This window comes from Paramormyrops kingsleyae, chromosome 14, assembly GCF_048594095.1.
Source record: "Paramormyrops kingsleyae isolate MSU_618 chromosome 14, PKINGS_0.4, whole genome shotgun sequence".
NCBI classification, from domain to species: domain Eukaryota; kingdom Metazoa; phylum Chordata; class Actinopteri; order Osteoglossiformes; family Mormyridae; genus Paramormyrops; species Paramormyrops kingsleyae.
In genome coordinates this window covers 5,489,208-5,508,371 of record NC_132810.1, presented here as the reverse complement: position 1 = coordinate 5,508,371, position 19,164 = coordinate 5,489,208, and the positions used below count along the sequence as shown (strand labels likewise).

General features: G+C 47.1%; 1 long non-coding RNA gene across 1 annotated transcript in view; it reads left to right on the top strand.

The window, feature by feature from the left end:
* The window catches only part of LOC111851067 (uncharacterized), a 38,313-nt gene that overhangs the window by 2,351 nt on the left and 16,798 nt on the right, over nucleotides 1-19,164 (top strand). The window lies entirely within an intron of this gene.

The window sequence follows — 19,164 nt, the reverse complement described above, 5'->3', positions numbered from 1 at the left end:
GTTTCTTCTACGCCATTGGGTTCTTGGAAAACGCCCGGTATGCCAGATGGCCAGGCCAGTCCTGCATAAACCTCATTCCTGAAAAGTAAAAACTGTTTCTGTTAATTTTCATGCAGGTTTTTCAGTACGTCGCTAAATCACCGTATGTCTTTAATATTGAGGAACCGACAGCGGTAAATGCCCCTATATTAGTGTTTCCATTTGTTGGCATAATGACGCTTATCATACCGGAAAATTTGCTGTTTCTTATTAATTGTACAACTGCAGATCTCTTTATTCAAAAGATAATACTCATAAGAAATGTGTCCGAAAAACTAGACAATTTCGCCATACGGGATTTCCTAGGTGACTGTGTAAGAGTTTGTCTGCCGGGGGGGGTGGGGTACATGCTGATCTCACACAGCTGTTCAGTGGCGTCTCATGAGGACCAGCTCTGCTGGGTGTTACTGCCCTTGTACAGTGATGACTCAAGCAGCCGATAAATCGCGCTCCCCTTTAATCAGCGTTTCCAAAATAAGTCCAGCGTCTCTGTGATCTGCATGCAAGATCACCTTCAGACGGTTACCCGCCCTTCCCATCTATGAGTCACAGGGAGCAGCCTCAACCAATGCAGCAGAGGTCCTCCATCATCCATTCGACTAGAGGCCTTTCCAGTGCCTTACAGTTTATAAGAAGTGTGTCTAGTCCTTGTGAGATGCTGGGAAATCGCAAACACCCATAAGTCTGTAGTGAGAAGGCCTCTTAACGTCTCAAGTGAAAACAAACAATAAAAATCCACCAGGTGGCAGCAAAGCGCTATCAACACAGAGTCCTGCTGATAATTTCGCTGTCATTTCTGAATATCCAAGGTTAACACAAAAATACAACAAAAATGATGTGGCTGTATTTTGTTTGTGCTGTTTTGCATATTATAATACAAATTTTACTGTTAATCTCAGTAGAGTCCCAGGGGGGTATTTTTAAGGGTAACGTTATCTGGTCTGTGATTTAGCAGTGCGTGGCATGCAAAAACGATTAGCAAGAAAGTGACAAATTGCGCAATTATGCATTTAAAGGTGGGTGTATGCATAGCTTCAGGTAGATCTGTTGCCTCTCTGCTCCCTTTCAGGAAACTTTGCAAAAAGCCACTTTCCCACTGAAGTTCATGGAACTGGCTCCTGCAGGTGCCAAGTTCCTGGGCGTCCCTGACTGGGAACTTTTGTGGCTCCTGGTGCTAAGTTCCTGGGCCCTTCCTGACTAGGAACTTTTGTGGTTCCTGGTGCAAAGTTCCTGGGAACTTTTGTGGCTACTGGTGTGCCCGGGAACTTTTGTGCCAAGTTCCTGGGAACTTTTGTGCCAAGTTCCTGGGAACTTCTGTGCCTGAGAACTTTTGTGCCTCCTGGTGCCAAGTTCTTGGGCCCTTCCTGACTGAGAACTTTTGTGGCTCCTGGTGCCAGGTTCCTGGGCCCTTCCTGACTGGGAACTTTTGTGGCTCCTGGTGCCAAGTTCCTGGGCCCTTCCTGAACTGAGTGAAGGCTGCTCATCCCAGGTCCTGGGACCTTATCCCTGCAGGACGCTCGATTGTCAGGAGCAGTGGTGGTCATAAACTAGTTAATGTTAACGTTTGAAGCCTGGTGCATCTAGCAGTCAGAACAAGAAGTGCAAACATCCTGCCCCCCCAAAATGAAAAACATTTATTAGTAGCCCCAGTCTATTGTTGTGCATATTAGTCTATTGTTGTGCATGTCAGTCTATATTTTGTAATGTCTTGTACTAGTCAAACTAATACAGCGCAGGAGTATGCACAATAGACTAATATGCACGCATGTTTACTTGTACGCCCTTTCTGACAGTTTCCTTACCCCAACAATGTCATTCCCTCATCTTATTAATGTATTTATGCTAACACATATTTATACTGTTTAGTATAAACTAATACATTGTTTTTCAACATTATTTTTTACAAGCATGTGTAGCCTGTAGACCGCCAGGCATGGGAATGCCACTCAGTAGCTTGAACAAGTGCTCCATGGACTCAATTAGCAACAATGATGTACTGTTTGCTTATCTTACCTGAAGGTAGTTCAGAGGTGGGTTTAACATCAAGAATCTCTTTAAGCCCCTTAACACAACCAGTGCAAAATTTCGCCTGCAAGGTTTTGGGAATCTTTTTGCCACAATGAGGAGAATACATCTTTGCATTTTTCTGAAACTCTTCTTGGTTCATGTTCCTGTTATCTTCCTTCCTTTTGTCCGTCCAATCAGCGACTATCCTTGTCAAATACAAATGTACCAACCATTTGTGGTAGAAATTAATGTTGTATTCAGCGTTTAGGGAGCACATTTTTCATTTGGGGGATGCACTATGCATTTGGAGGGCATTTTCATTTGAAAGCACATTTTTCATTTTTTTTTGGGGGGGGGGGGGGTGTTTGCACTTCATGGCCACCATACATTTAACCCCCATAACGGTTTCTCTGACACAAATAACTTAACTATGGTGTCGTTAAGTCAACTCCATTAAAAATTATTTGCTACCTGTAATTTTGGATAAAAATGTACCCGTTCTGTATTCAGATGTGCTGTCAGGGCAGGCTCTCATACGCCTCAGAGCGGAATTAAACCTGCGGTTGATTGTGGCTTTAAAATTATTATTAGTTATAGAAAGCCAACAGTGTTCTCTGCTCCCAAAATGATTTTTGATTGTACATGAAACCGATTAAAGTTGAGTGAGTCAAAATCCTTCCTGTCTTGAGCTTAGTGTAAATTAACCCACAGGAAACGACTCTGGGTGTATCTGTATGCTGAAGCGTAGCGCTAGCTCTAGGGATTGTGTAACCTGCATACCGAATACCGAACGCTAATGGACTTACACAGATTTTTTCTGCTGAAGCTTGAAATGCAAACGCTCCGAAGGCGTCCCTACGGAACCTAGTAGAGGCCACGAACAGTTCTTAAAAAAATATCATGCGGACGATATTCTAAATGTACGCACAATCTAACTTAACGTGTCCACGAAATACTAATTCGAGTTTACGAAATCCCTGAACGTGCATACGATTTTCTTGTACACTTGCTCACTGCGGTCCAGTCAATGAAGTCATCCGTATATAATGTTCTGGTGCGCACATACTAAAGTATTACGGTAGCAAACGTATTCGCTCAAATCTTTGCAATAAGGCATAATGTGGCCCCCATTCCAATTTGAGAACGTTATTCTATATTTCACAAATAGTCGCCCAAAGTTTCAAAGCTCTATGGTGGAAATTAGGGGTTATTGCAATTAAAATCTATACCTATATACTGTAAAAACAAATACGTGTATACACCATATACATCTCTGAGCCTTTCTAATAATGCATCGTACTTCCTCCGTTTCAATGTAGTGTTGTTTTGCTAGATTTGTCACATGTCACCGCGAAGTATCAAATCAACGGTGAAAGTTAGGGGCTATAGTAATCTAATTCTTTATACTGCCAATGGTAATATTAAAAATCTATACATATCTGAGCCTTTATACTAATGCATAATGTCTTCCATTCCAGATTTATTCTCCAGTATTTTTAATGGACGAAAATAACGCTTTGTGGTCGTTTAGTTAGCATTTCCAAATTTGTGTATTGGGATTTTTTTTATGATTATCCATTTAGCTTTTTTTGAATTCAGTAACAATTTATTTACAGCTAGTACTCGCGCGCTTAACTATGTGTGAATGACCTGACCACAGTCCCATGATTCCAGCTCTTGGCTTTGCGGGCACAAACTGGAAAAAAAGGATGGCTTAATTCGAGAGCTCGAAATAGTAAATTGAGAGCACGAATAAAAGTAAATCGTGTGCACATTTTAGGGTTTTCCTGAGCATGATTTAGTATTTCGTGCGCACGTTAAACTAAATTGTGCGCCCAATCTCGTATATGGTTCGAAATAACAATTTAAAAACTGTTTGTGGCCCCCCCAGGGCTCCGAACATCCCAGAGCAGCATTCAGACATAAAATACGCAGAGCGGGACAGCACCGCGCAGTCCGGAAAGATCCCAACAGGGGGCGCTGTTGTTTCGTTGGCCGTCGGCGGACAAAAGACAAACCATTTCAGAAGTAATTAGGCAAAGTTTGAGTCTTGCAGCTTTTGGCTATTGATTTTTTTTTAACCACACTACCTCGGAAATGTCTCCCCCCCACCCCCAGGACATGAAAAACAAACTGCAGCAATTGCCCATCTCAGTGAAACTACTCCAAGAGCAGGTATTCCTGTGTCCACTGCCACCACCCCACTGAGCTGATTAGCTGACGGGATGGTTTGATTTTATGAAATTCGGCTTGTCTTGGCTCCATCGTAGCCTGCCATATTACCTGTCTGCAGAGCGACTGGGCATGTTGAGCCGCACATTTCCTGGGGTCTTTACAGTCGTCCATTTGAAGTCAGTATGCTCCGCTGCAGTAGGCTAATGGTGCAGCGGCATGGGAATTTACTGGAAGGTTGAAGATCGTGTCTCCAAAGGACACTGCACTTGATTGTATAAGTTAAATGAAACTGAATATATTTATCTGTACTACCCAGAATACAGGTGATTATTTATAAATTAAATCTGGAGTTTGCATATATACAAAAAAGTAATAAATCAGTTTTGACTGAATGTTGTTTTTTTTGTCAGTGAGCTGGCAGTGAGACAATGGTAACCTCTAACTCTAGCTCGTAGCCTTCTGTCCCAGTTGTCCAATTAAAAAGCAATCAATACTGTCAAAGCTGGCCTGGGTATGAAATAGAAATATTAGGCCATAGAAAGGGCAGCAGATATAAAATAAATGAGATTTGTTGTTGTCTGGAGGGATTGCAGAGAGGAAGCTGTGGACAGCTGGAGGCTGCGCATGTGACTGTTATCTGCTGCTCTCTGCTTGGCCTTTGGGAAGCGGGAACGACAGCCCAAGGTGTCGAGATTGGGACAGTCTGACTCCGAATCTCTGAAAATGGTCAGGGCCTGGATCAAAGGCCCATGCTGGTCTTCGAAGTGCGTCCTGGGGCGGTTCCTGACCCAGAATCCTCGCTAGGCCGTGACGGGGAACCCCTCTCTCAGCCTCATAATCTGGGCTTCAGTGCCCCGGTGAAGCTCCTTGCTTCTGCAGCGTTTCGGCACAGTGCCTGGGACTGTGCTTGTGGGGTCCCATCTTGCCATCTTGCTGCCACTGTTTACTGACGGAACTGTTTACTGATGGCACTTAGCAAGGGAGAAAGGCTTATGGTCAGCCACCTATCTCTGGGTCCTTCTCTGGTTAAGCTGGGTCCTTCTGCTTGTGTGCACGTTGTGTAGCTGTCTGCTTGTGGCATTCTGCCCCTACCAAACATGTTACTCAGGAGGGCAGGTTTGACTCTTCTTGCCACAAAAATTATTACTAGTCTGCTTTTTGCAAACCGTAGAGCCAAAATACCATCAATAAATACAAAAGTACAATGCAAACACTTTGCGTATATGTGCATGACAAAAGTATTGGAAGTAGAGTCTAGGGAGTAGAATGACACAGTGTGTCATGCTTTTAGCAGAAAGCCTCTAAGCACTGCTGCATGTTGTTGACTACTTAGATTCTGCAGCTAATTGCCGTGACAGTGGCACAAAAAAAATCATGTCTATAATACATTTCTAAGTCGAGGTGTCTGCGAAACGAAAAATGGACCCTCCTGTCCGGGGTGTCCCCTGCCATGTGCCTGTGATGGACCGTCACCCAGGGTACTTTTGTCCCATGGGAGCTTGACTTACACAGAAATGTTCAGAGGGTAGAACAAAAAAAAAAATGATTGGCTTAGAGAGATAACTAATCAGATTGTAGAGGAGGTGGGTCCAAATAACTAGAACATGCAGGACTAACAAATCAGACGTCTTTGTCCTGCCTCCTCTAGTTGCTTTGACCCACCTCCTCTACAATCTGATTGGTTATCTCTTTGAACCAATCATTTTTTTTTTGTTCTGCCCTCAAAACAGTTTTATGTTGGTAAAACTCTTACGATCCTATGAAATGTGCTATAGAGGGGAGGGTTGGTTTATCTCATTAACCAGCTTTTGGATCGGTTTTCAGGAAGCTGTCTAAACTATTTGTCACTGCACCTAAAGTAAGACAGTCCCTGCAATTAGCCTTTCAGTATTACTCTGCATGTATGTGCTGGGTGCAATATCACGCTTCACTGCTCCCTGATGCTGTGTCTATAAAACTGACCAGAAGTTTATTACTCTAACATTTCTTTTGCATCGTTAAATTAAACATGCCTACTTGATTAGCTCATGTAGGACATAAATATGATTTATCGAATACTTGAATGCTCAGAGTTGTTTCTCAGTAATCCATAAGTTTGTTTTCTTCTGACTTTCTTTCCACGAACTGTAGTACACAAGCCTACAAGCATTTCTTCTGGTTGTATATTTGCTTATAAATCTGCTTGGCCGTTACTTCAAGCACCATGCTGAAGATCCTCTTGCCTCAGTTTTGGCTTAGTGCAATACGCCTCTCCGTCGTTACCATTAGTCAGTGCACTCAACACATCGAAGTCTAGACTTTATAACGCCCATCAGCCACTGTCAGCCTGTCCTGCACAATCGCTTATCGAGGGACGATGTTCTGTAGCTCTTGGAGGGGCTTCTTGTTATTAAACTGTGCATACTGCAGTCATATGTGTTACCAAGGCCATAGTACTGGAGATAAACAGGGGATGTGGCCTCTTTGTCTGAATGGGACTGAGTGGACACATCACTCCACATCACACTTAATGGACACCGGCACTTTCGGTCATCTTCCCTGCGGTGTTCACCTTTCACTCTTCCCTTGGTCGGCTTGCATAGGATGACCTTTATTGGGGTTCGAAGTCCTGCTCTGCAATCTGCGGCCTATTGTTGCTTAATTACCTGTAATGAGAGGTCTGACGGAAACCGGTGCTGCTATTTGACTTTGTGGTGCCGGAGTCGATTCACTGTAGCACTTAAGGGCCACAATTTACATTAGACCTGCTTCTGCGCTGCTCGTCCTACCGTGTTCCTGCCCTGGAGAACCGCACAAGGTCATCATGGTTCTAGATGCCCCTTAGGGCAAATGGCTTTCTACATAAGAAGCGCTACTTAAATCTTCAGCAGCCCCACAGAAGGGCAGATATCACTGACCCACAGAGATGGTGGTCATGCCGCAGCCGGCAAACTTGACTCTGATGATGGGATCCTCTATTTTCTTATGTGTGAAGGTGTTTGGGCATCTAAGTCTTTTATCCTCAGCGCCGTGACTGATTCTCTAATTGGTCCTCAGTAAAAGGTGATCTTGCAAGAAATCAGCGCAATCATGTGCAATTTAGCGTGTTATATTAGCCGCATTTTTCTATACAGCAGATAGGCTTCCTAACCCTGGCTCTCAGCCTGCCTGCTGGTCATTCAGGCTAGCATTAAGAAGGGCCTCCACTTTTTAATTTGGGATGCAAATTCAAATTCTCTTGAGCGGGCTCTGTCTGATTTAAGCGGCCAACAGCGCCCCACTGTGGCACCCAGCCGCAATTATGATGTCATGTTTGTGTCACACCGCTGGCTATGAATGGGTTTATTGGTAGGCGTGAGGTCTGCGAGGTGCGCCTGATGTCTGAGACTGAAATGCAGTTTTCCTTTCTCAGTCCTGGCTAATGTGCCATTGGTTGGAGCATGAACCTGATCACAATCTAATCTCTCAGACGCGACCGAGCCTCTCAGGGCTCTCTGGGACTGGGAAATGGACCAGGGCATTGGCTCCTATTACTGGTGTCTAGGGGGTTTTGTGTACCTTATCCGCTCCTCGGGAATGCAAAAGGCTGGTAGTGAAATTTGGCTTGTTGTGGTATCGTATTTCCTGTAAGAGTAGGGAATGATCCATTTTTGTTGTTTAAGCTGACAAACACAATCTTGCTTCTAATCAAGCTTAGGTAGGTACTCTACAATGATCCATTTGATGAATTAGTTGTGTTATGGTGTATGGGGGGGGTGGGGGGGGGTTTGTCCTTGCAGGGTGTGCTCCTTGCCCTACACATATGACTCCAGTGTTGCTGCGCCTATCCGCGTCACCTGATACACCTAATGGGCTTGGAATGCGATCGCATGTCTGCGTAATGCATCACGAGGCTCCCTTAGGCGGATTCGCCTGCTTTCCCGGCAAGGGTCTTAGTGCCCCCCAACCTAGGGAGGGCCAAAGTTATATTATTATGGGAGATGGAGGACCAGAGTTGATGCTGGTAATGGTCTCCACAGCAGCAGGGGAGGGTTCCACACCACCTCCCTCGCCCAGCTGAGGGTCTCCACTCTTACAGATCATTTATTTGGGAGCAGAATGATCCCATTTCCCCCGTCGTCTCAATCGCCTGGATCCCGAGGACCTAAGGGGACTGTTTGACTTCCTCTCTCCTTCCTTCTTTTCGTGCATGATTCCCTACCTCTCTGAGCGGCGTGCTTTTGGGATGCTGTCAGGCCACGATCCCGGCAGATCCATGTGGTGTCTTCATATCCCTGCTCCGTTTGGAGCTTCATGAAGCCCTTGACCCGGTGCACCAGTTTGAGCGGTTTTTCACAAGCTGGTCTCGAGTGCTTTAATGCCAGCCTGACCTTAGCTCCGGACCCTTTTGGGTTTCCCAGCTGCTCAGTAAATACAGCTTTAATTGCTGAAATGGAGTCCGGTTCCGGACAGACTATTAATCCGGGAGGCATCGATTTGGCCGCGACGGCCTTGCGTGAATAAGCCGGCTTGCTGGTGCTAAGCTTGCTGGGTCATTGGCTGAATAGACAGAGCGTCTCATCTGAGTCATTAGCACAGTAATGGAGGCTCTTTCCTACAGCACAACTACTTCGGGGTGACAGCTGTTGTCGTGGAAAAGTGTGAGCTGTCATTGTGAACTTTCTAAAAGGTGAAAGCGTTCTGCCGGGCTTGGCTTTAATCGGATTGTGCCGCAGGTTTGTCCGTTGGTGCTAACGGCCCTGGAGCCGGTAGGAAAGGCCCAGACGCCTGCTGACCTTCCCTGTCTCTCTGAGGTGCTACCTAGTGGCCAGAAGGCCGAATGCTCTGTCAACACTGTAATACACTGTGTGGTATTCCTCTAGGAATCATGGTTTCAGTAACCTTGAGGTTTAAGCTCAGGATGGGGATGTGCTTCTGGAAAGTTCCCCCATGTGGTACTCAGGTGTGAGTTCAGCACTCTCAGAATGAATAAAAGGCTTAGATGTTCTACCTGGCTTTTCTAATTAGTCCTTGCTTCAGATCTGCTCCTGTGAAGTTCCTCTTTGAAGGGACTGCTGTCTCGTTTTGCCTGCTCTCATCCCGGTGAAAAACGAGGAGGTGCCTCTCCGCTCCTTGGCTGGCCAGAGAGATCTTTGTTTACCTTGTCCTGTGGGACAGTAGAGCTCGACACGATTGCATCGTGAGAGCTCTCAACTTCTCCGTGCCGGTTCCCTTGAAGGTGAGCAGGCGCACTAAAAGTAGCTCTTGGACCCAGCATCGTGCTGTCTGCCTCAGAATCTGCAAAAGCTCCTTCTCAGTGACAGAACGTCTGTAGTCCTGCCAGTTTTCTGAATGCCAATCGGTGTTCCTTCTACTCTCTCTGTGCTGCTCTTCGATCGCAGTAACTTCAAGTCATCCCCCAAACACCGGAAACAGATCCCCTTTGTATACACGTAGACTGCAAAATCACTTGACACTGGGGAACACCTCTCTCTAAAGATTTATCTGATTGCCTGAACCCTCTTCGTGATTCCCCCCTCACTACCACTTGTGCACTGTGGTGATCGTATTACAGATGTGTAGGGCATGGTGCCAACTAATGCCCAGTGTGTCAGCTGCTAGTAACCAAGTTGCTGCTGAATGAGTGACAGCACAAATATGCTTCATTGACCTCCTGGGGAAAGAGGTGGTAACTATTAGCGGGCTGTTTGGGCCAATTAGCTGCTGTCACCCAGCGTTGTGGACAGACTGAGTTAACTGCAGGCCACAGCGTGGGCCGGACTGGGTTTAGCAGTCAGATGGAACCAAGGGAAACACTGGTGCACCATCAGGACTTGCCTGCCCTGGGGCTTCAACCTTCGGACTGATTCCAGCAGTCTGGGCCCAGTTCCTCAGGCTCCTTGTGCTGCTGTTGTAGTTTTACACCATCCCTGGTACAGAGATATGTAGTGGTTACACAGCCAATGAGATAAATAAGTTATCTGTCACTCAGTTTTGTGTAATTCTGGTCTTGCCCCAAGGGATATGATGCCAGCGTTACTATAATTTAGCTCCTTAGCAAACCTTTTATATGAGGCAGTGCGCGGGATTTCAGCAACCACAACCGTTACTGTGCTTCTGGGTGGCATTTTGCTAAAGCAATTCCAGTTAAGTACAGCACTTAGGAGCACAACGACGAAAATTAGAATGGTGGGCTTCTGGCTGCACTTCAAGGCATCATGGGTAACTTGGGTGCTAATGTCTGCCTACACCAGTGTTTCCCAATCCGGTCCTGGGAGACTCACAGACAGTCTACGTTTTTGTTCCCTCCCAGCTCTACCGGAAGGGAGCGAAAAAACTTCCAGCCATTACTTCCGTGATATGGTGAGGTCATCTCGTAACACAATCCTTATTGGTCGACTACCTGCAAGGATCTGTCTGCAGACTGCAAGACAGGGGTGGAACATGTGGGGCAAGCTGACCAATCAAAGCACACTGGGCTCATCGGGGGTGGGGCTTAAAGCTCCAACAGAGCGTTTCAGAGTGATGGTGAATAGAGATGTACAGTATGAGAAAAATGTATGCGTTTTTGGCATATGGAAGCATGCAGATATATTCTAGTACATACCCAAAATAAATATGGAAAAAAAAACATTATGAACAGTTAAAATGAGTATAATTGGACCCTTTAAGATGTTTCTGAGTGAAGTGCTTAAATTGTGTATGACATTTCTCATTTTTTATTTTGTTTTTTGAGTTATTTGCATCTGTGGTATAAAAAGGAAGCATTTGCATTGTGTTTTATTAAACAATGACAAAATGTTGCTCTTGTGGCCACTTGTGTTTCTGAAGGAAAAGGCTGTTACAGAATAGAAGTATGTGAAATGTATTTTCGTATTATTTAAACACAAAATGATTTTTATTTTGATACTTTGCTTGGTAGCTGCATTTTGTAGTTTACTTTGATACAGATACAAATAAGATATTTTGTATCGGAATACACTTTAATGTGGCCCCCACCCGGCATCAGATGGGGCTTCCACTCCAGATGGGTGTAGGTGGCTCTTCCTGCATCCACAGCCCCTTCCCCCTGCTTGTGGTCAATAACAAAAAGGTTAATTGGAAGCCAATTATGTATTAAGTCTTCAGATCAGTCAAAGATTAGTCCCGCCCCTCTCAGAAGTCCCAGGTGGCCTGGTTCATGCAGCAGTTGTATCGTTACTTCTGCCTGTCTGTGGCTGCTGCGTGTCGATTGGCCGGCTTCTGACTTGTGTTTTTACTGACTCTTATTTAACGGTCAGTTTGTGTTACGCTCCGTCCTACTAGGCGTTCGGGCGAATAGAATCTATCACTTCGAGTGAATGGGGCGAGTTTGTGATCCAGAGTCTCTGGATGATGTTGCTTGCCATCCTGGCGGCCGATGGCCGTAAACTGATGAATTATACTCAGTCTCCCTAATAGTATCTTAAAAAGCGTCTCTCGGTCCCAGCTGGAGTGAATTTATTCACAGTTTCTGTGCCTCTGTTACATAATAGAGACAGATGGAAATGTTGCGGTTATGGTGGAGTGTCCCCGCTCACGGGGAAAGGTGCGAGCGCTTAGCGGTATCTGGGAGGGGTGAATCAGCCCGCCTCCCACCTCGCCTTTTTGAAAAGAGCTTTACGTCTAAGAGGGGAGGAATTGGGAATGACGACGTGTCGGTGAGGGAAAGTGCTTAGCTTGCAGGCTGTCCCTAACTCAGACGTAGGTCCCTGGAGGGCAGATCATTTACTGCAGAAATAGCTTGTTCTCAGCACGGGGAGGGAGGCAGGGCAGTAAACATGCCTATGACAATGTACTAATGGCGGGGCAGTGACGCAAGCTCTGATCGCCGCATTGATTTGTTTTTCTTCTCCGGTGGCACTTGCATATTTGGAAACTAACCCCACACAGAGCAAACTGTTGGCTTGCATTAGCTACCAGAGGCCAAGACTCCTCCCCGTGCCGCATGGTGCGTAACGGCTTCTCCGCTGCATTCGGCTCATTTAGCCTTAGCCGAGAAGACAAAACGCCGGGTGTCAAGGGCAAACAGAGATGCCCCTGGCAGGCGAAACCAAACAAACAAATAAAAAAACTGCCTGTAATGACTGTCATCCTGTGCTGCATGGCCGCTCAGAGGTTTGCCGGCTAAGAGTTGGCAAAGGTGATTATTCTTTGCCGGGTTCTTTGACTAAAGGCATTGATCTCTCTGGTGCCGTAAGGGAGACGGGTCCGGAGGTCAGTGTCCATGGAGGAGGTCACTGAAAAGGCTAGTAGGATCACTGGTGAAGAGCGGAAAATGAGCGAGTGCCCTTTAAGAAGACATTACGCCACCTGCCCCCCCCCCCCCCCCCCCCCCAAGTTGGCCCAAATAACAGACTCTACTAAGCAAAGAAAGTGTATGACTCTTCAGTTTTTCACCGATCATCTCGAGGTCCCGGCGTGCCCCAGGTGTGTTTGTGCTTGCTCCTTCCTGTGCTCTCTCTCTGTCGCCACATTCGCCACTCTCCGATCACTGATCTGTTTGCACAGGATGCACTCGCAAGATTCTGGCGTCAGGTGACATTCGGGGCAGTCACCCCATTCTCCGTTGTGGCAGAAGTGAACACTGTTGATAACTCTGAGGCTGTTTGAGATCCTGGACTTTCAGCCGCCTTCTCCTCTTTACCCATTAGCCTGACTCTGCTGCTCTGAGTTTCTGATAATATGCGATTTTTTTTCTAAAATGCAAATCTTTGACCTGCTCAGGATGCATATTTAGGCACGAATCCCCACCCACATACTTATTTGTTTTATGTTGCCTAAGTAAATCAAATGTGCCTTTTCTCTGAAAGGGAAATTTGTTCCAGGGCCAGTACTTAGCGACTTGATCAACAAATGTGGCTTTGGTAAACAGCCCTGGTTCATAAGTTCTCAGTGCTTCAGCCAATTGAAATCCAGTGTAGGCCAGAGGAGAGCAGAGATCAATACAGGAAATTAGCATTTGTGGGCGCGTGCATGCTTCAAAGGAGCGTGATGCGAGTGAAATGGGTTTGGACTTTATTGGGCCACATCTTGGTTGAGCTCATGGAAAACTCTGGGTGGGGTGGGGGGGGGGGGGGTGCAAGTGGCTACATGCATGAGTTTGTAAGCAAGGCTTCTGGGCCTGAAGCACCTTATGAGGGCTGTTTTGGCCAGGTAGCATGGAGGTTCTGGAATGACCCGACATTAGACATTTGAAGGTCAGGAGAGCTGACCCCAGTCTTGGACGCTGGAGGTAGAAGAGCCAGTGATAGAGAGTGAAGAGGCAGGAACAGCCATCCTGACTTCCAGAACACTGCATAGCTTAGCGTGTTTGTAAAAATGTGATACCTCGCAAATAAAAAACCAGGGCGATTCCCTTGGGCCTACAGTAACCTGTTCCTGTTTAACCCCGTCTGATCCCTCTGTACGCCTGACCAATCCCAATAAAACGGTGATAAACGGCCTGTTTAAACATTCTCCAGCCATCTCTGTGGAATGGCTGCCTTCAGTCTGTTTTACTTCCCTTAGGATTTTGAACCAGAAATACTTTCTTTTGTTTGCTTTACATACTAATTATGGCAGGAGATGACACAGGCTATGACAGAGGTTCTAGATAACATGGACTCTCTTTCTGAAAGAATAATGAGGTCTCCGGAGACAGGGCCTCGTTTGTCCCGAGGCCTGAGTATGAGAACTGATAACCTTACCCAATTGCTGTCAGATGGATTAGTTTGGAGGGAAAACCAGAGAAGAATCAGGACTACTCTATAGATCTGGAGGGGTCTGATGATCAGCTGTTTGCCACAGCTCCAGTAAGCTCTAAACTATTTAGGCATTTCAGTTTAATTTAAATCTAATTTAAAAATGTATATTTTAAGCAGAACCATTTTAAACAGAGGCCATCAATCTAATTAACTTTAAAGAAATGCGGATAATTACTGTTGTACGAAACATGCTTTAAGTCCTATTTCCTTTATGGATTGTCAGTAAATTTCCGTGTGGCAGGTGAGAAATCTGGCTTCTGTGTATCGGGCCAGGCACATGCGGGAGGCTGGGCGGGGGGTGGAAGTGCCCCCCCCCCTTGATGTTCCCAGTACCCTTTTTTGACTGCATAGTATCAAGCAAAGTCTTCAGAGAGAAACCCCTTTAACCTCTATCACAAAAATCCCATGATGGGGACCCACCTCCCCAGCCAGCAAAAAGTACCGTTTGGCGCCCCCCCCCCTTTCAAGAACCTGCTCGGAAAGTCTGCGCGCATTACTGATGCTGTCTTAATTGGATACAGACGTGCTGAAAGCGGATGGACGTCGTTCCGAAAAGCTGTCCGGCTGGAGATTAACTGCGGCTCGCTGTTCTGTCACAGTTGCTGTCCTTAGCAAAATTATCAGCCCAGGCTGGCCTCATATAGCCAGGGTGGGGGGGCGTAATGGCTCATGTCAGGTGCATTTAAGGATGTGGGATGGAGGTTAAGAACCTTGAGGGGCACAGCTCTCGACCGTGAGTCGGCCTGCTTCTGGAATAGAAACGTTTCTGTAGATGTGTTGCAAAGTGCTGTAAGCTGGCTCTGTGTCAACTCCCTCCCCTGTAACCCAGTGCATCTTAACTCCACGGGTGGTGCAGTGGGGTTTGGGGGGGGGGCGTGTGAATTGCCCATGATTTGCCAGTCGCCTCTGGCGGACGTGGTGAGATGGAGTCTGGCACTGCGGACCAGTGGCGGGCCGTCGCCCCAGTGTGTCGCGGGAGTGAGTCAGACGGCGGCATTTTGGGAATAAAGGACAGCGATTGAAAGTGCTCTTGCTGCTTAGCCGAGTAGGTCCGCGTACGCAGCTGGGTGAGGCGTAGGACGACTCATAAAATATTTACCTTGCTGCGGGGGCGCAAGGCATTTGAGGGAGGCTTGAAGAGAAGGGACAGGAATCGAAAGGCAGAATGAATATAGGGCACCAAACAGGAAAAAATGCCAAAGCTAATTACATCTCCTCCATTGAGGAAGCTCTTTATTAGGCCTGTTTTAAAAGGCTTTTTATAAAGGGCCAGCTGGCCATACGCGGCGCTCAGAGGGAAACGTGAGGCGACGGACAATGGAGCTTTTAAAGCAGGCGGTGCGGAGTGGATGGGCGGCCCTGTTAGAGGGGAAAGAAAACATTACTGTCACTTTAACTTGGATAGTCAAAGTTAAATATCGCATTAACTTTTTATTTAACCCATATAAATGGTCTGAGGAAGTTGACGGTGGATGTTTGGGTGAGTGTGTAGGACGAGCAGTGGGAGTCTGTGGAGGACAGATCTCACCATGCTTTATGGATTAATTGAGAGAGAGAGGCCATTAAACAGGCCACCCAGAACACAGCCCCCCGTTACGTAACTGTGATGGCTTAGTGGGTCTGAGTAATTATGGCGAGCATTTGCCTGTGGCACTGAAAGACCAGCAGGTGGCGATGTGGCGCATATATGCCGGCAGTGGGATGTGATAAGCTGCCGCATGGGGGGGCTTGTGTTTTCCCGTTTGATTGGCCGCCATCTTACGTTAGAACATAGGTCTGGTGCCATCATCAGACAGAACTAAGCGAAGCTCATTGTTGCACTACCTGCCAGGCAAATCAGCGTTAGAAAGGCGAGAGATGCATAGTTATTGTCCCTTCTGCTGGAATGGGCTTGCATGGTGGGGAGAGCCCTCAGTTAAGCTCCTGTCCAGAATGTCTGCTGCCACGAGCATGTTGGGGTGCTGATGGCTTTGTGGGCCACCTTCAGTTCAGCTCCTCTCCGTTCTCCCAGCAACGCAGGAGCGGCATCTCTGCTCAGATGGATGTGGCCCCTGTAGAGTGGACCACGGTTTTGACCACCAGTGAGTAGGTGCTGTTTTTACCTGGCACGTGGGGGGGGGGGGGGGGGGGGACTTGGGGCGCCTGAGCATCTGCCCCTTTTGCCCGAATGATTGAAAGTGCCCCCCATTTTGAGAGTGCCCCTTCCTGATCACTGATGATCATGCTACATTTACCGAGAGGGAGCCCCCCCCCCCGGCCAGCAAAATTTAACAATCACCAACGATCACACTTAATTTACCGACTCTCTGCATGTCACTGATCTTTACTGACAGTGTGGCCTCTGTCCAGACCCAGATTACATGAAAGGTGAATGTAAATTTTAAGAAAAATGTGCTTTCCTGACACTGACAGGGATTTTGGACAATGACAGCGATGCTGAGTAAGGAAAAGGCTCCTCTCTCCAGGATGTCAGCTGTTAGCACTGGCAGAAGCAAAGACCTGCCCATGGTGTTCAGTGCGCTTCGGTGAGCTTGGACGGGTGACCTCGTGCCCCTCAGTTTTGGACGGTGCTGTCGCTGCGTTTTGAAAACCGTCACATGGGGCAGGAATCACGAATGACGTAAAACGGGCCGATCGGAGCCAGCCGGCAAAATGAGAGCGGGGTCCCACAGCGAGCATGGAAATGTCATCCAGTCTTATCACGCTGTAAACAGCATTTTGAAGAGACCTTGGAGATAAGGGGGTGCATACCGATGTAGATGGTAAGGCTGGGGGGTGGGATGCGGCACACAGGCAGAATGGGAGCCTGCGGGGGTCCTGGTAGTTAAAGGATGGATGCATGGTTAGTGGAGATTTTAACAGGATGTTGAAATGATGTCTGTGAGCGTTGGAGGTGGAGGGGAGTCCTGAAGGGTGAGCATCACGGGTGGATTGGAGGATTACGGAAGCCTATGAAGACCAACCCAAGGAGAAGTGAACGTTTGTGCATGTGAGTGGTTTTCGTAAGCTGTGTCCGGGCAGCTGGAAGCCAGTCGGGGCAGACCTGGCAGATAGACGGCTCTCGGAAACCCGCGAGGGCTCGCCTGCATTGAGCCGGATGCTGTCAGAATGGCAGGTGAGAAGCATTCTGCTCCAGGTAGGCCGGGGGTCGGGGGGGGGGGGGGGTCTGCTTTAATCTAGAAGATTCCTGCTGGGACGGCTGGGCTGCGAGCTCTGTGGCTGTTTGTCAGAGATAAAGCAAACTCGCCGGCTGAGTTGCAGGGCTTTAAAGGGCTTGTCTGGAGGTGTGGGACCCAGAGTAGCTGTCAGTCTTCACCCCCAGCGCTCTGCACTCTGCGAATCTGCTGTCCTGCAGGTCTGGTTGGTAAGAGGTGAACTTGATTTGCAATTTGTAATCAAAAGTACATCTTGCCTGCTTGTGGCGTTGGGGGGTTGGGCTGCACCCACTTGATCGGGGATACAGGCTGTACTAGAGTCGAACTTTGACCTTTTTGCTCAGTGACCTTAGTCACCAAGGAAGGAGATGGTCTGCTCAGCTTGGGGAGAGAAGGATAGATGAAATTCCTGAGTCATTCGGTACAAATCTCTGTCCCATCGCTTCCCAGAGATCCCTACTGGTCCGGTTTCAATGCATCCTGCTACTGATTTTGATTCACTCTGGCTTGGTTCTGGTAGCTTGTATTGAAAGTTGTTACTCATCAGCCTCTCGGGTCAGTTATTCAAAGTTGGTTCTGCTTTGGTTCATTGATGTGACGATCTACGCTGGGGCCGGGAGGGAGCAAAAACGTGCCCTCGGGGTCCCCGGGGACCGGGTTGGGAAACACTGAGGTCTACGCCACTGGAATGGGCTATGCCTCAGTTCCAAGGAGACACAGACCATCCCACTGCTGCCATCTCTTCGGAAAGGTCATTAGTCTCAAAGATACTTTGTGTTTAATGCATTTGTATTATAGAATTAATTGATGATGATGATTGAGTCATAATTGGTTATGACTCAAGTCAGGGTGTTGAGTCTATAAAACACGTGGGTGTGACTGGCTGTTCTCAGAGCTGAATTAACGGGGATTTATTCTGTGGGATGCGGTGTGTTTTTATCCGCTGCTCTGTAATGGAGGGGAGCTGGCTGCGCGGTAACGGAGCCTGGCTATCGAGCATGGCGGCTCACGGCTATTTCTAGAAAATCTATACTAATTGGCCTGTTCGGCTCTTCATGTGGCCGCTTTATGGACTTCCTCATTCAAAACTTATTGAATTTGCTCCAATTTGTGGTCTGCAATAAAATGGGAACAAGCAGCAGCCAATGCTCCTCTCGCCGCTGCTCCGCCTCCATCCGACAGGTGTAACATTTCGAAATGTCAGCATTTAATTCGGTTTTCAGTTCACTCCCTGGACTGAGTGCAAAAACATGCGAAGCTTGTGTTATTTGACGGGCAGATGGGTGGCACTCTAACAAGCGATAAGTACTTATCCACGTAGAGCGAGTTTCCCCGGTGACCCTGAGGTGGGGACGGAATCGGGGGAGGGTCAGTGCCGCCACTTAGGCTGCAGCTGATGTGGCATAAGGTCCCGACTGAAAGACCATTCGTGCTTTCAAGTGAGAAGCTGCACTTTACAGCTACACTTCCCTGAGGTGCTGGCCAGGCTGCTGCTATGGCAACCCCCACCTCCAGGACCACAGGTTCCGGAATGTCCAAACAAATGACCGCAACATCTCTGCCTTTGTTTGTCACCAGGGATACCTGTGATGCTCCTGCTCTGTCTGTGTATCAGGGCTCTGTGGGCTCCTGTGGGCACCATCCCATCATGACCGGTCATCCGGTCGGCTCTGGGGTTGCTACTTGTTTCTCCTAAACCTGGTGAATGACCAAAGATATCTCAAAGGTGACTCTGCACCCAGGAGACTGTACAGTACCACTTAGAAGATTACAAACACCTACTAAAATTATGACCCTAAACACACCTTGACAGTTGTAAGTATTATCATTAACACTTTCTGTGAATGCCATATCTGTAAGAACTTATGAACACATTCGTAACACATTATAATGCATTCATAAAGCATTATAAACATGGCTATAAATATTTATAAAAAGCCATAACACATTATAGCCATGTTTATTATACATTATGAATGCTTTATGAAGCTCTGAGCTATAATGCACTATCGATACCTTTATAATGCAGTACAAAGCATCTTTCATTCTTATACTTACTATTATAA